The sequence below is a fragment of the Hirundo rustica genome, chromosome 13 (genome assembly GCF_015227805.2).
Source record: "Hirundo rustica isolate bHirRus1 chromosome 13, bHirRus1.pri.v3, whole genome shotgun sequence".
In the NCBI taxonomy this organism is placed as follows: Eukaryota; Metazoa; Chordata; class Aves; order Passeriformes; family Hirundinidae; genus Hirundo; species Hirundo rustica.
In genome coordinates, this window is record NC_053462.1 from 14,861,781 (window position 1) to 14,876,981 (window position 15,201).

A 15,201-nucleotide genomic window follows, 5' to 3' on the forward strand; every position below is an offset into this window, starting at 1 on the left:
TCACCTCCTGCGCCGAGCACTGAGGATGCCCGTGCTTGGCTGATGCCACCACGCACAGGCTGTAACTGTGTGGCGACTCTGGAATTTTTAATTGTTTTTAATTTGAAACATGGCAGCTGGGGAAAGGGAAGGCAGGAGGTGGTGGCCAAGAGGGTGATGTAGGGAGATGCTTTTGATCTCAGTGATGCAGTGAGCTGATGGGTGTTGTCCCTTCCACCTTCCATTGCAATGAGGCATCACTTCAGTGCAGGTTATCAGTTCCTGCTCTGCCTGTGTTGGCGTTGCCTGTTGCAAATTTATTCTCTAATTTATATGACTGCAATAATTGGTTTAAAGAAAAAACAAAAAAAAAAAAAGGAGAAGGCTGGTCAGTGAGTTCTACTGCACTCTACAAATAAAAAGCCAAGTTCTTCACCTGCCTATCCCACTTTTCATCTCTCTCCTTTTTTCTCCTGGTAGTAAACACCCCATTTGCAGTTTTCTCATAATCCACTCAAGCACAAAAAGATTTTGCCGGCTCTTTATTCTGCGGTGTGACATTTTCTTCATGCTTGAAATGTTTGGCATGCCATTAAAGGTTGCAAAAATCATTTTGTGGTGGTCCAGCATGCAGAAAGAAAGTTTTTGAGTTGAGTGTTTATTAAGTAATACAACGTCCACATCTCTAAGATTTTCTCCTGTGTTTACTGTCTGTGAATTCTAAGGTGCTTAAAGGCTTTTTTAAGGAAAACAGTTCAGTCTGCTTGCCACAGATGGGTAAAGTAGACCATTCCTGACTGAAAGAATCTTCAGAACAAGGACAGAGGAGTTGTCTTCACCTTGCAGGTCAGAGGGATGGCTCACACAGATGAGTGTGTAGGATGAAGAGAGTCTTTCCCCTCTAATTATTTGTCTTCCTGTTAATTGAAGTTTGTTCAGAAGATATTATCTTATATATAGTTAATGGCTGGAGAGCAGAGTGGTTGGTACCACACTGAAGCAAGAGGGGCTGTGCAAAAGAGTTCTGTGATTGTGTCCAAGAGAATCAGATGCTGGGTCTGGAAAGAGAGGGTAAAATCCTGGTGTCCATGTCCTGCCATCACTGTAGAGCAGCAGTCTAAGCGCATATTTAAAAGGATTGCTCTTTTTTCACCAAAGTGCCTGTGAAGTTACAGCTGTCAAGTTCAGTTTTCCAAACCTAGGAAAAGTTTGGAAAGGATAAAAAGGCAGAAAAATAAGAAGGTGAGAAAATGAGTCTACAGAAAAAGGAATTTATTCCCAGTGAAAAAGAGTATGAGCAGGTTGCAAGTTACAGGTTGATAACATCTTTACTGGATACCATAATACCCCTGGTTTCCTGAAAGGAAAGTGGGTAATGGGAAAGGAATAAAAATACTCAACTCTAAGAATAATTACCACAGGCTTCTTCTACAACCCAAAATTTAAGTCTATCTGATTTTTCTTACATGGAAATAATTCAGCTCTGGCACTAAAAATGAAATGCTAATTATATATCTCTCTCTCACTATTTCCAGCGTGAGCGTTCATAGGATTGAGAATACGCACACAGCACAGTAGGTGCAGCATCCCTCCCTGCCCAGGCTGTGTGGAAATCCACTCCTCTTGTGCTGGTTAAAAGATGAGGTGAGGAGCAGGCACAAAGCTGCTCTGCCCATTTTCCAGCTGGGTTCATGAAACCCTCACTGGTAGCTTCGATGCCAGTTAGGCCCTCAAACTAGAGGATACATTTTTTGAAAATTATTTTTCCTTACAGATGATGTCCCTTGGGCCCCTGGCAATTACCATTTTGATCTGGTATTTCCCTCGGTTTCCCTCTACAGGTAACCCATGCCCCTTCTTCCAAGGGGGAATGAAGTGAGGGAGGAGGAGGAAGACAAGCAGACAGAGCAATCATGAGAACCTTGTTTTCTTCAGCAATCAGACAAAACCCACTGCCAGACAGATAAAATATTTGTGAGGTTCTCAGAGGACAAGCAATAGCCAGGGACATGGAATCTTTCCTGTTTTAGTCTTCCCTCCCCATTAGTGCCACAGCTCGTGTTTGTGACAAGGACATCAGCTGCTTTTGGGGGTCTAAGAGAAAAAGAGGGACAGGTAAAGAGGGAGGAAACAGAGGACAGCACAGGCAGGACACGAGTGAATGAGAAAAATGCTCTCACTCTGTTTCCTCATTTATAAGATTCATCATCCCAGGCTAAATTTCTTTATTAGGATGTAATGGCGAGAGGAGACAGTCCAAGAACATGTGAGTAGATGAATTTTTTTGCGCTATAAAAATGTAATCACATTTTTCATCAGTGTTCTGTGCTTTTAATCTGATGATTTTTCATCTGAGTTAATTGTATAGGCGTAGAGGACACTGGGCTCTGCTGAAGCACATATAAAATCAGAATTTTTTCAACCTTAGAGGTTTAGGGAAGAGGGTTGAAAGAGAGGTGAGATGAAGAGCAGAATTTTCACTTTTGGTGATGTTTGCTCTGTGCATGAAAGGTTTGGTGGAAATGGTGTTACACAACTGGAGAAAACATCCTGGGTCAGAGGAAAGGGTCACACACGGGATTTCTGGGTTCTTCATAGTCTACCTCTCTTCACTGGTCTGGTGTGAAAAATGGTCTCACATGCTTGTGGGAATATCAGGAATATTCCCCCCACGTGAAAAATGTTGTCTGTAGAGTTGACAGGGTTCATATACCAAGAGATACCTTTAAGCACTTTGTGTATTCTCCTCCATCAGTTCGGGGTTTGGGGAGATTTGTAGATTTTTAAGACCAGAAGGCCTTCAAACATTCCTTCTGTTTAATCTTGGCTTAGTTATCTCTGTGTGCAACCCAATATGTTGTGTTTTGATTGAAACTTAGGTCACAAAAAGGTCTTTATTTTGAAGACACCTGGACACATAGTCCAGTACATCCCTGTATGGTCCTTCTCGTGTGCCTGACACATTCCACACCCTACCTTGGACAATTTTCTACCAGTTTGCAGTCTCAGTGTTATAGTTTTAGCCTGCTCCTCTTCGCTCTTTCCTCGTCACATTTTTCCCTATTGAGACATCACTTCCACACACAAAAAGCTGGAGTTGTGTGGTGTAATGTGTCTGGGGGAATGTCTGCTCACAGCTCAGAAGTCTGATTATAACCTGTTTGTTTTTCCCACTCATACATACAAAAACTTGTTTTCTTACCTTCCTGTTACACACTTAAAGCAAATTTTTGAACCTTCCTTCTGTATGCAAACACTCCTGCCTGCTCTGCTCCTGCTTTGCTGGTTGTGGAAGTGAAGTCTGTAATAACCAAACCATTCTTACTGTATTACAAGTATTTTAAAAATATTTGAAAGTTAATTTTAGTCACAATGATTTTCATGAGGAATTATGCATCGTTGCACATTGTGATTGTGATTTTATACAACATAATTACACCTTCTATTGACAGTTTTCTCTGCATTAATGGTAATTATGCCATTTAATGAAATTACAGTAATTGCATTAAAAAAAAAAAAAGCTGGTGCAAATTAAAAGGATATATTGACTGGAATTTTTACTATCATATATATATATATTTAAAGTTTGTATGATAGTTGCAAGAGACGTTGACAGGATCAGGCAAACGATGGGAAACCAGGCACCAGAGCACCTCTGGTGTGACTGGCAGTGCTGCTGCTGAATTCCTTCAGGGTCCCTGCACACTCACCCATGCCAGAATATTTCATTTTCACTGGCAGCATTTCCCACTCTATCAGGTTTAGGCTTCTTGCTGATCCAGGCTGCTGCCAGGGTGGGGACAGGTGGGAGTGGTTTTTCCAGCCAGGGCCAGCCAGACAAGGAATGCAGCAGCCATGGGCAGTGTTTATTTATTTTGCAGTGACATTACACTGTGTCTGTTAATTGTTTTATGATGGCTCGGTGCTGGGAGGAAGGGGAGGAATGTGTGGTGATGCAGCATAATGTGTTGGCAATGTGGGGCTTGTGGTCAGACTCACTGCAGCTATTTGATGGGGGGCAGCTGGGAAAATGACAGGCATGGGGTCATTTTGGAGCACTTTGGGCTTCCCAGAAAGCTGGCTGATGCAAGGGCAAGGAAGCTCTTGGGGTTGTGGAGGCAGCAGCACAACCCAAATGTCATCTTTCGTGCTCCTTGCTGCAGAGGTGGGATTTTGTCACTCTTCTCCATTGAGACCGCCAAAGCTCTTTAAACCAGAAGGATGCCTGGTTCTTGGCACTGGCTGCTTGGGCTGTGGGAGCCTGGAAGGCTGAGGAGCCCCAGGGCTGGCTGGGTGAGGCTGCAGGGATGTGCATGGCTCTGCCAGTTTCCTTCAGGTCTAAGCTGGGGCAGCAGCAGAGAGAGGACAGAGCCTGCAGCCTGTGAACTCGTGGGCATCTCCGCTGAGTGTGTGATTGAACGCTGCCACTTCAGCTCCTGAAACAGGAGCTGGATCTGAGCCCAGCTAAACTCATCTCAGAGAGAGGACACCAATCATCTTATTAGACATGAACGAGTTTTGATCCCTGTTGAGCTGGGCTATATTTATAGTGATGAACTATGGGCAAAAGGCCATTTGCTTGTTGACAGTGTCCTTTAAAATTGCTAATTGCCTATCAGTAAGAGGGAAATGTTCTTTATCCCCTCAGGAAAGATATTTGTTAACTCAAAATCCGAGCCTTCTGGAGTTTACTTGGGGTAAATCTCTCATTCTGTATGTCGACAAGTGTCTCCTGCATGTTATGGTTTGGCTTTCCAGAGCAAAGCACAAAATGTTCCAGCCCTGTTTGTACTGTGCATAATTCAGCCCTGGACATGACAACAATATATGGGTGAAACATCCGATTTAACTCCTGCGTCGTTTTGCAACACAGTGATTCATTTTATTTGATGGGAGGGGAGTTATAGATCAATAAAAAGAAACTTTTGGGATGAAAGTTTCACAGGGAACCTGAGAAATCTGTGGAGAAGGGAGACCAGTAGCAGCCTCGGAGTAAGAGACTGAGTCACCCAACCTCTCTTGCACCTCTGGCCAACCAAACAGAGGAGAGAGGTTTAATTTAACTAAATATTTACCAGCAGGTGGTAAATAATTCTCTCTTCTGTAGGCTGGGGAGGCAAGATGTGCGTTCACATGAGCTCCCCTAAAATATTTCTTATTTTCCCTGTGGATTGTCTGCTAATTTTGAACAAGCAGTTCCCTGATACAAAGCACAAACCACGGTGCCATGGCTACATGTGTAACTGATGAGAAGGGTATAGTCTTTTGTCCTAACCCCCCCCCCCCCTTTTTTTTTTTTTTTTCATCTTCACAGCTGAAGACGAAATATAAATCTTTATTCCCAAACTATTTGGGAACAGCATTAAAGTAATGGTAGATTAAAATGTCTCCACATTAAAAAGCTAAATAAAATGAATAGATGTAATCCTAAAGAGAGAAGAATGAGTATTCTTCAAACACTGAATAGGGAACTTGGAAGAAGGAAAAACTTAAAAAGAAAAAAAAAAAAAAGGAAGGGAAAAAGTATTAATGCAAAAGAGATGGTCTTTACATCCGCTTTACTGTGGAGCTTTTGCTAAGGGCTGTTCTCAGCCCATTTGCAGCTTGTGTTTTGCTACAGTTTTAAAGAAGCAGTCGGCAGAGCAACGAAGGCAGTTTCTATTTAAATAGGGGAGCCGTAAAATAACACTTCCACAGAAATTCGCTCATGTTAAGGCTAGAGCTGGTGCTGGAGGAGCAGCGAGAGGCAGGTTTCAGGAATTTGACCTAGTAAGTAATTCTTCAGAGCCCCCAACATTTCTTCCCCTCTTTTCCCTCCGCAAATCCCTGGCAGAGGCACATCTAGGATCCTTGTCTGGAACTCCAGCGCAGTTGGAGTGGAGAGGTGTGTGTTTTTATTTCGGGCTGTTATAAAAAAGCGCTTTCCTGGTGATGGAGGGAGCGTTTCCATCCTGCTTCCCCCTGGCTGCTGGTGGCAGCGCCTGTGCAGCCGCAGCAGCTCTGGCTGCAGAGCTGTCAGGAGCACGGTACCTGCCGCAAGTGGCTGCTCAGATGAGAAACAGGCTCCTCCAGACGATTAAAGGAGATGGTGTCACCCTTTCCCCAGCAGTTTTTACATTTCCACTGTTATTCTTCCGTGGTTGAGGTGGGGAGGGGATGCAATTTAAGCTCGAGATCCCAGACTTTGCTTTGCTGCAGCAGTTAAAATTCCTGGAATGGCAACAGTGATATTGACGATGCTGAGAGACGCACAGCAAAGTAAACACATGTTATTTCCAGCTCTTTCAAAAATGCAAGAACAAACAAGGACAAAGTTAATAGGGAAATAACTACTTTGAGCCTTGACAACACAATAAACAATATTTTAAAAGCAAAGTTTGAAGCTTTGGAGTCAGGGTGAGATGGAGCTGAGCAGAGACCAATAGAAATATCCCTTTTAACTTTGAAAAAGATGGATGGCCTTATGTTTCCAGCTCAGGAGTTTTGGGGATTTGCTTCTTACCAGTGAAATGATGGAAAATAAAAACAAAACTATCTTTTGTATCTGAGGAGTCATTTCCTCTGTGTGGGCTTAACAAGAACATTTACCCTATATAGTAATTCCCTTCATTTTGGGGTTGGGGATCTTCCTCTTAAATTATGCTGTGCTGATATTTTTGAGGCTTTCTCTGTCCTGTACTCAAAACTTGAATGCATCGCATCGAAATGATTCCCTCAGCCCTGGTAACCAGAGAGACCTAAATCACTGCCTCTCACTCCTAAATTGCATTTTGTTGGGTTTAATTGACGATAAAGCCTTTTAATACCTTGGCTGTGTGTGTGTTAAACTCTGTAATCCAAGTATTTGGGCAAAAGAACAGTCCTGATGTAGAATCAGCCTCTGTGCAGCTGCAGGAACGTGTATGCAGGCATCCAGTCAAGAATTAAGGCAAGGAGAAAGAAATTCAGCTTTGTTGTAGTGTGTGGATTTATCCCTAGAAGGTGTTGGTGCTAAGGTAGCTAAATAGATACGTGTATCTGTCGCTCTCCTGAACCAGATTGGAAGTGTAGTTTTCATGTCTTTGGCTATTTAATGACAGCCTGCAAAGCTAAGATCAAGTGAGGATACATTTTATCTAATAATAAAAAAAATAAAGCAAATGAAAAAGGGCTCTTTCTAAACTAAAACCTGAAATAACTGCATCCTCAAATCCCTCTTGCCTGCCTTTGTGCTCAGGTTGCAACCTGTTGGAGAACTCTGCTTGGTGCTTGCTTTTCCAGCTAATTTGATATCGCCTTTTATTTGTTTTATTTATTTTTTTTTTTTTCCCCTGGTGGTTGAAGCTCTGTCATTTGTTTCGAAGCTGTCATTTTTATTAGTCTCCCTGGCTGATCTTTTTGGGCTCTCGTCAGGTGGTGTGTGTTCTCCATTGTCTGCCTGGTCTTGGCAAGCTGTAGGTCCTTTTATTGCCATATGACGTGGGCGTGCTTGCAGCAGTAGCCTGTAATTATACCCACCACAGGTGACAGCTACAAGAGCGCTTCGGTAATAATTTTAGCTGCCTGATCTGATGTTTATGAAGAGCAAACCCCCTCTTTGTGGTCTGGCTGGAGTTTGCTACATGGTGTTTTACTTTTGCCGTTTGATTGATGCAGCCCCCTTTTTAAAAAAAAAAAAAAACCCCAAAATTATTTTTTATTTTTCCTAACTATATAACGTCTTGTGTCTTTCGAAGTCCTGAAGCTTTGCAAAAGGTTGTTGTTGATCTTATGCTATTCTGTACTTTTCCTATTTATTTTTGCACGCCTTGTATTTATTTTGCTTTGTTCAGCACAGTAAAATAATACTCTTGCCTGTTGCTGGGTTCATTTGTATATTTAACACTGCTGAACTCCTGTATCTAATGCCTCGCTAGCAGATATTCTGTGTTCTCCCTACTGTGAGTGTAATCACTCATTAGCATTTAATTTTTTTTTTTTTTTTTAAACCTTTGGCTATTATTTAACTGCTTTAGAAAAGGTGAAATTCTCAGGAAGGCAGCACTGGTTCCTTTACTCCCAACAAAACTGCTAAACTTGGATTATGTCAAAGGTGAATTTGGCTCATGGTTTTTATGGTTATCTTACAAACCTCCTTTCTGACTTCAGGAATTTGCCACAAAAAATTTAGACAAGGCTGACGTGCCCACTACCTGAAAGCTGGCTTTTCTTTTGTGCTGTATTTCTTTTTGCAGTCTTAAGTTCTTTAGAGGAACTTCAGATTAAAACTCTTGGGCATCCTCTGAATTTTTGATTCTTATCACAAGATTCTGACTTGTAATTCTTCTGAATTGAATGGCAGGCTGAAAACCAAGAGAAATTTATCTGCAATAATTTGCTGTCTTATCTGATCCTAAAGAGATGATTTTTCCATGTCAGGATCTAGTAATTTTCATTTTCCCAATTTGCCTGGTGCTTTTTCCTGAAAGTTCACTTTATTCATAGACTAGAAATTGCGTAAACAAAGATGAAATTAGTATTCTGAGTTGAATGAATGTTGCATCTGCGTGAGACTCATTAAACAGGAGTGTGAGACAGAAGCTACTTACCCACCACCATTGGAAATACCAGAATTTGAGAAGCTTATTTGTAAAATTCCCGAAGTTGGCATGGATTTAAACTCTGCAAGCTGTATGGGAAAAACATACGGCTCAGCCCAAACAAACAAACAAAAAAAGGCAGGAAACCCATGGCATGTACGATGAAAAAGGTCTGTATAAGGAAGCGAAAATTCAATCAAAATTAAAAATTCTTATACTTAGTGTGCTCTTTTTTCCCCCCCCCCAGAGCCACAGGTGTATTGATTTTCTTTCAGTCAGCATCTGCTTGGGTTTGTCTCATTATTCACATTGCTTTGACCTGACACCTCTTAGAAAGTACTTTAAAGCACTCAGTTTTACAGGAAAATTGTAGACATTGACTATTATTGCCCATGTCATTGGTGGAACACCCTATGAGTATTTTTTTTTTTTTTTTAATTATAAAAAGGCAGGGTGGTTTTTTTTTGTGGTTTTTTTTTTAAATTATTTTTAACGTGAACGTAAGCTTAGAGCAACACTGCATTCCCCTGAAGTGTAGAGGAAGTTTTTATTGTTCCAAAATGAGGGAATAAGTAGAGACACATCTGTAGGTGATTTAAATCACTGCAACTCCATCAACTTTGGCAAACCCGTGTTATTTAGCATCAGTTAAAAAATCTACATCCTCGTTTTGGGCAAAAAAATCCTGTGTGAATAGAATCATCAGGGTTTCTGAGGGGAGGAAAAGCCTCTAGATGGCGATGAACCCTCAGGAATGAGCCAGCTCTGGCATTCAGGCTTTTGTCAGATTTTTCTGGCAGGTTTTCTTTCTCTTGCTCGAACTATTTTATTTTTAATTTAATTCACCCTTTCTCTCAGTGCTAATGTAACACTAGTTGCAGAAATCGTGACAACTGGAAGAAATTTCCTATTTGAAGGTAATGCAACATTTTGGTTTTATGATGGAGACAGATACACCTTGAGGGATTTCTCTTAAGGCGTTCTGCTTGTCAGGCTTTTTCTTTTTTTTTTTTCTTTTTTTTTTCTTTTTTTTTTTTCTTTTAAATGAGAAAGAGTTGGATCCTTTACAAGTTCTGAAATAAAAAAGAGATTAGTAGAGAAGCTGCAGAGCAAATACACTTTTTTTTAAAAGTCTGTTCTCATTTAGCTTTACTTTTCTTTATTAGCAATTAGGATGTGGTTTTACTTAGGGGTAATTCTTAAATAACCAGAAAGTTCTTGGGCTGTTTGAGGATAGCAGTAATAGTAAAAGTACCTTAAATCAGGATATGTCCCTTATGGTTTTTTTTTTTTTTTTTTAATTTAATTTTATATTCAGTTGGAAATAAACCTGAAGCAGTGGGATGACTGCAAAATAACAGAATTCTGATTAAAAAAAAACTTTACTATTAATTATGTATAAATTTGACTGCTTCCACAGTAAAGGTTTGCACTGCTCCCAGTAACATCAATAGAGTTTTGATGTCTTTCCCAACAACTTCAGGAAAATGAAATCTGTTATTCTTAATTGTGGCATCCACACTGTAGTCAAGCTTAGCTGGATTCTTTTTGTTTTTCTGTGTGGGTTTATTTATTTTTTTTATTTTTTTAAAGGTAGTGCTGTGATTTTGAGAAGTGTTAATAAATATGTAAAACATGTAGTGTTTTTGTACCAGTCTAATATGCTGATTTATTTTACCTTTAGCACTACCCATGTAAAGTCAGCATGTTTACTGAGAGATGAGTGCCAAAGGTGAGCAAAAGTCTTCACTGAAACAGCTTTTAACTCCTTTGCTAGCTCAGGTTCAGAACTTTCTACTTTTGTTTTGGGAGAAGTCGCTGTCTTCTGTACTTTCCTTCAGCTTTCATCTTTTAATGGAAGAGAAGAGCAGCACATCTCTGTATCAAAGCCAATTGTCAGCTTTCATTAGATGCATTCTATTGTTTGTTCAGATTAGAAATAACTGCATTACACTTTGACTTTGAAGGCTTGCTTGTTTTTAAATATACTGGGTATATGTGACCTTTTTGTCATTTGTGATGCGCTTGGCTTGGCAAATTTGAGATACCCATTTCAACAGCAGCCAAACCTTTTTGTAGTGCAGGTACTCCACAAAAAGGCACTTTTTGTAGGTCTAGAAAAGTAAAACAAAATCCTGCTGCTAATGAGAAGCACTAATAGCCTCATTTAAATATTTTTAGCCATAAGGGTTCCTCAAATGCACTTCATGGGGTGGGGGGAGAACCCCCAGTGTTCAGGGAGGCTGCAGCACCCATTTTTTAGCAGTGGGTAGGAATCCAGTGAGCTGGTTTTATCCTCCCGTTATGTATTGACCATAGGAGATGTGGCTTCTGCCAGAACATGATGGGAAGAAAGTCTAATTCCATTAAAAATTTGCACTAAGCAAATTTTCTTAAAATGTTTAGAATATTAAATGGGAAATGCATAATTGATAGAGTGATATTAGCTTTTTTTTTTTTTTTTTTTTTTTTTTTTTTAAACTGAACATGCCCATCAGGAATCAGATGATGACTTGTTCTAGCAGTTAAGAAAACTTCCCCAGATACTTCCATGTACACATTTGGGAAAATTATTTGCAATGATATATTTCAATTTCCTTAATAAACTAGACCTGTCTTCCTAATTCCCTTTCCCTTAAGTCCCTCTGCAGGGGTTAAGAAATGAAGTATTTTGAAATTATTATCAGATAGCTGTTTCTATGAATAAAAAAAGTAATCTAAGCTATTAAAAAAAATAGATTTATATTCCAAAGCTGGGAAATAAACAGTGGCAGTAGAAAGGAAATATGAGATTAATAAAAATGAAGACATTTTGCAGAGCTACTCTGGATGGTTTTAATCTTGTTTTGTTTCTTTTTCTGTTTTTTTTTTTTTTTTTTTTTTTTTTTTTTTTTTTGGCTTTTTTTTTCCTTCTTCTGGGAAGTAGTACTCCTGCAGCAGCATGTGATGCAGTGAAAGCAGTTCCTGCTCTCTTTTTTGAAAGTTGTTTGAATACTGGCAGAGCCAGTGGTCTTTTAGTGCCTAACAAATCCTGTCTCACACACTGATACCTGCAGTAAGACACACGGAGTGGCAATGAGATCAAATGCTCTGGTTAAAAAGCCTTAGGGAAGCATTATGTGTCTGAGGTCTGATCTATAGTCTGGGAGGTCGGAGAGTGTTAATGCACTCTGCAAAGATTAAACTCCCTCTCTAATTGCTCCAACACTTCCTTAAAGGATTTAAACAGTCAGGAAAGGTGATGCTCCTTGTCAATTTTTTGTCTTCTGACAGCTGTTGAAGTTTATCTGTCTTTCCATGGAGACCACTAGATCATGCAAACCAAGCAGTGGCCAAAGCACAGACCCCGAATTAGGACTGAGAGCGATGAATGCTACTATTTACAACAATTTCAGCTTTTAAATACCCTAAGTCCTGAGACCGGCGTTGCTCCTACATTGCCATGCCACTTACTTTTGGTTATAGGACTTCCTGAAGTCCCATGAAAAGTTTAACTGCTGAGTTTGATGAAAAGTCACCCTTTTAATTCGGAAGTGTTCACATTGTGGTCTCCATCCCTTATTTCTGGGCTGGTGCTTCCCCAGCACGTCCGTGGGACCGAGTCTGGCACTCAGAGCCACAGCTCGTTTATCCAGGGCAGTGCCACCCCTCAGCTACTGCGAGGCACTCTGCTATTCACTCCCAAAATATTCCCCTCTAATCTAAGTCTGATTAGCATTTGAGTTCTCCTGGTCCATAAAGCCTGAAACAAAAACTTGCTCAGAAATCTGGTAAAGCTCAAGGTGTGAAACTTTTTCTGCTTCTGTACCAGAATGTCCACACTGACGAGTACCTGACCCCTGTCGCTGGTTTTTTGAAGCAAAATAAAGATTTGCCCAGTAGATCAGAACCACTTAAAAGAACCAGTTTATTATTTGGCAGGCTAGATATTTGAAATAGCTTATGTTTGCAAAGGATGCTGCTTTTGCTTGGAAAGAACTTTAAGGGCAAGGGATGGAACAAAAAGGTAAATGTTACGGGGAGAGGAGAAGCACTGCTCCACCCCAGGAGAACTTGGGAGATTTGATATTTCTGCCACAAGGCCGTGGTATCCTCACGTTCCCAGTGGGGTAACATTGCTGTAACAAGAGTGGAATTTGACCCATCTTTTTCAAAATGCCCGCTCCTGTTTCACAGGAGACATGAGTGTGTCCTGTTTCACTACAGCTCACAGAAAGTGACAGGTCCTGCTGACCAGAAAGCCATCCTGTAGCTTTTTTTTTTTTTTTTTTCTGGTAGATCAGAAGCTTTTCAATTTGCTAGTGTCTGTGTTTTTGCTAGTCTTGCAGCATCTAAATGTGTTGGTGTATCAAATCCATTTCACACATAAATGTATAAATATGACCTATATAAATATAGATATATTCAATGCTTCTTTTCTAGACTCTGAGCAGATGAATAATACAGCTGTTCAAAGGAGAAAAGGATTTTTTCTTTCTTTCTTTCCTTTTTTTTTTTTTTAAAGCCCTCTTGGCTCTGAATCGGAAATTGAGGAGCAGAATTCATCAAGTGTATTCTGATCGTTCTCAGATGGGTAATTCCTCCTTCCCTTCCTGCATAGCATGTTCCTTTGCACTGTTGCTATATTACATGAAATGTTTCATCTGTATATAAAAATTAAAAATTCAAACAAAAATCTGGCCCACATGAAGAACAGGCCCTTTGGGCATATGGTTCATTATGCATATTCGTTTAATTACTAAAACACTTGGGATGTCTCTACTGCCCTTGCTTTCAACTTGTAAAGTTGGATCTGTTCTGCAGCACAGAATATGTTGAACAGGCATGTGTCATAAAGGACTTCAGTTTTCTCCTACTTCAAGCTCTATATAATGTTCTTGGCTGAATTGCTAGAATTTACTGATTATTAGTTCAATCCACTGCATCAAAACAGCATTTCGGGATCTCTTTTCTCTTAACACTTTCTCTAACCCCAAAAAAGCAAGTTTTACAGTGGTTCAGAGTTGTGTTTAGTGTTGAAGTAATGTGAGACTCAGGATTTAGATTTCAGGCACATTCCCACAAAGCACCTAAAGCTGCATGCTGAAGCTGTATAACTTTTATTAGCTAGGAAGGGATTGCTGTGATAGTGTGACTTTAATTGATTTTCAGGGCAAACAGGTGGTGATGGTTTAGGCATCCCCCAGTCTCCTGCCATTCCTAATTTGGGGTTGCACATATAATAGCTTTATTAAAATAAACAATCTCCTCGCTTTAGTTTTACCTGAACAGCTGCCTGAAATTGTGGAGGTCTTGCCTTTTTTTTTTTTTTTTTTTCTCCTCTCATTTTCTTTAGGATTATTCTGTGTTTTGGAAAGCAAGATGCTACAGGTCTGCTGGTGGAAAATCTCTATTACATAGTCATGCTGTCAATATAGAGGGGGTGTTTTTGTGTGTCACTGCTGTTAGCTTGTAATGGTAACATACCCAGGGTGTAATTACAGTGAGCCTCAGTCAGCTTCATGCATTTGTTCTGTAATGCAGCAATTTTGTCACACTGCAGATTATGAACTTGCTGCAATAGTTTAAGTGTTGTGCAGTCACACTGTTCCTGGTGTCCTGGGTGTGTGTCAGGTGTGAGGAGAGCTGGGGTTCAGTTGTGAGCTACATTGCTCCTCTTCAGTGTGGGAAATCCATCCCAGGCGCATGAAGAGACTTTCTGGGCCCTGGGGTTGGGGAGTCCCAGGTTCAGTTTAAGGACAGAGAATAAATAATCTGGAATTCTTTGCCTGAAAGGATATCATCTCACTGTTTTATACGCGATTTAGAGGTGTTTTTAGATTTCTGGGTTTGTGGTCTTGGTTTACTGGTTTGTTGGTTTAGGAGTTTTTAAAATTATTTTTTGGTCCTTTGCTCTGTTTCCGTCTGGAAACGTTTTTTTTTAGGAGGTTTTGGAAAAGGGGGTACCAGGCAATTTTGAACCAATGGTGTTACAATCATCTATTCCTCATTTACTGCCAGATCCTGCATACCTGGTTTTTGATTTATTTCTTTTCCCCCCTGTGCCGTAGCTGAGATACCAGAGAAATAACCTTATGTGTGATTCTCCCTGAACACTGTCTAACAAGTTTAACATGTTTGCTTCATTAGAGAGCCCTTTTCCTTTACTCATTCAGCTCTAATTTACACTATGAACATGAAGGAGGAGTCATTAAAGTAGTTTAAACATATCATTTAAGACTCCCATTTGTTACCAATCGGAACCCAGTTGAGAGCCCAAATTTAAGAGCACTTCCACCACCACTCCTTCCACTGCTCAACAATTACATCACCATCTGTCCCTTGCTGCTAATGTTTCTCAAAATGTTAACAAATACATCTCCACATAAGTGGACTTTTATCAGCTCAGCCAATGATAATTTTTTTCATGACCCTTTTAAAGTGTTCACCTTATCCAGAATAATAAAATTTGCCTACATTTTTGCTTTCTTTTAAATAGCACTTTTTTTTTTTTTTTTTTTCCCGATGCATTTTGGAAGAATTATTTACTATAAGATCAAGCTTTTAACTTGCATGATGCCTGTCTTCCCTGCAAATAGATGATAACTTTGTGTATGAGAATAATTCCAGAGCTATGACCTGGCTGATAAACAAACCAAAACATTAGAATTAAAAATGACCATTT

General features: G+C 40.0%; 1 protein-coding gene across 18 annotated transcripts in view; it reads left to right on the forward strand.

The window, feature by feature from the left end:
* MCTP2 (multiple C2 and transmembrane domain containing 2) overlaps window positions 1-15,201 on the forward strand; it is a 149,819-nt gene that overhangs the window by 103,993 nt on the left and 30,625 nt on the right. The window contains exons 29-30 of one of the 18 annotated variants that reach the window (XR_009208284.1): window positions 1,515-1,623; window positions 1,754-1,812. The exons of the other annotated variants lie outside the window; for them this stretch is intronic. The gene's annotated coding sequence lies outside the window, so the exon portion shown is untranslated. Of the gene's footprint in view, window positions 1-1,514; window positions 1,624-1,753; window positions 1,813-15,201 lie in introns of those variants that run through there. 18 annotated transcript variants of the gene reach the window in all.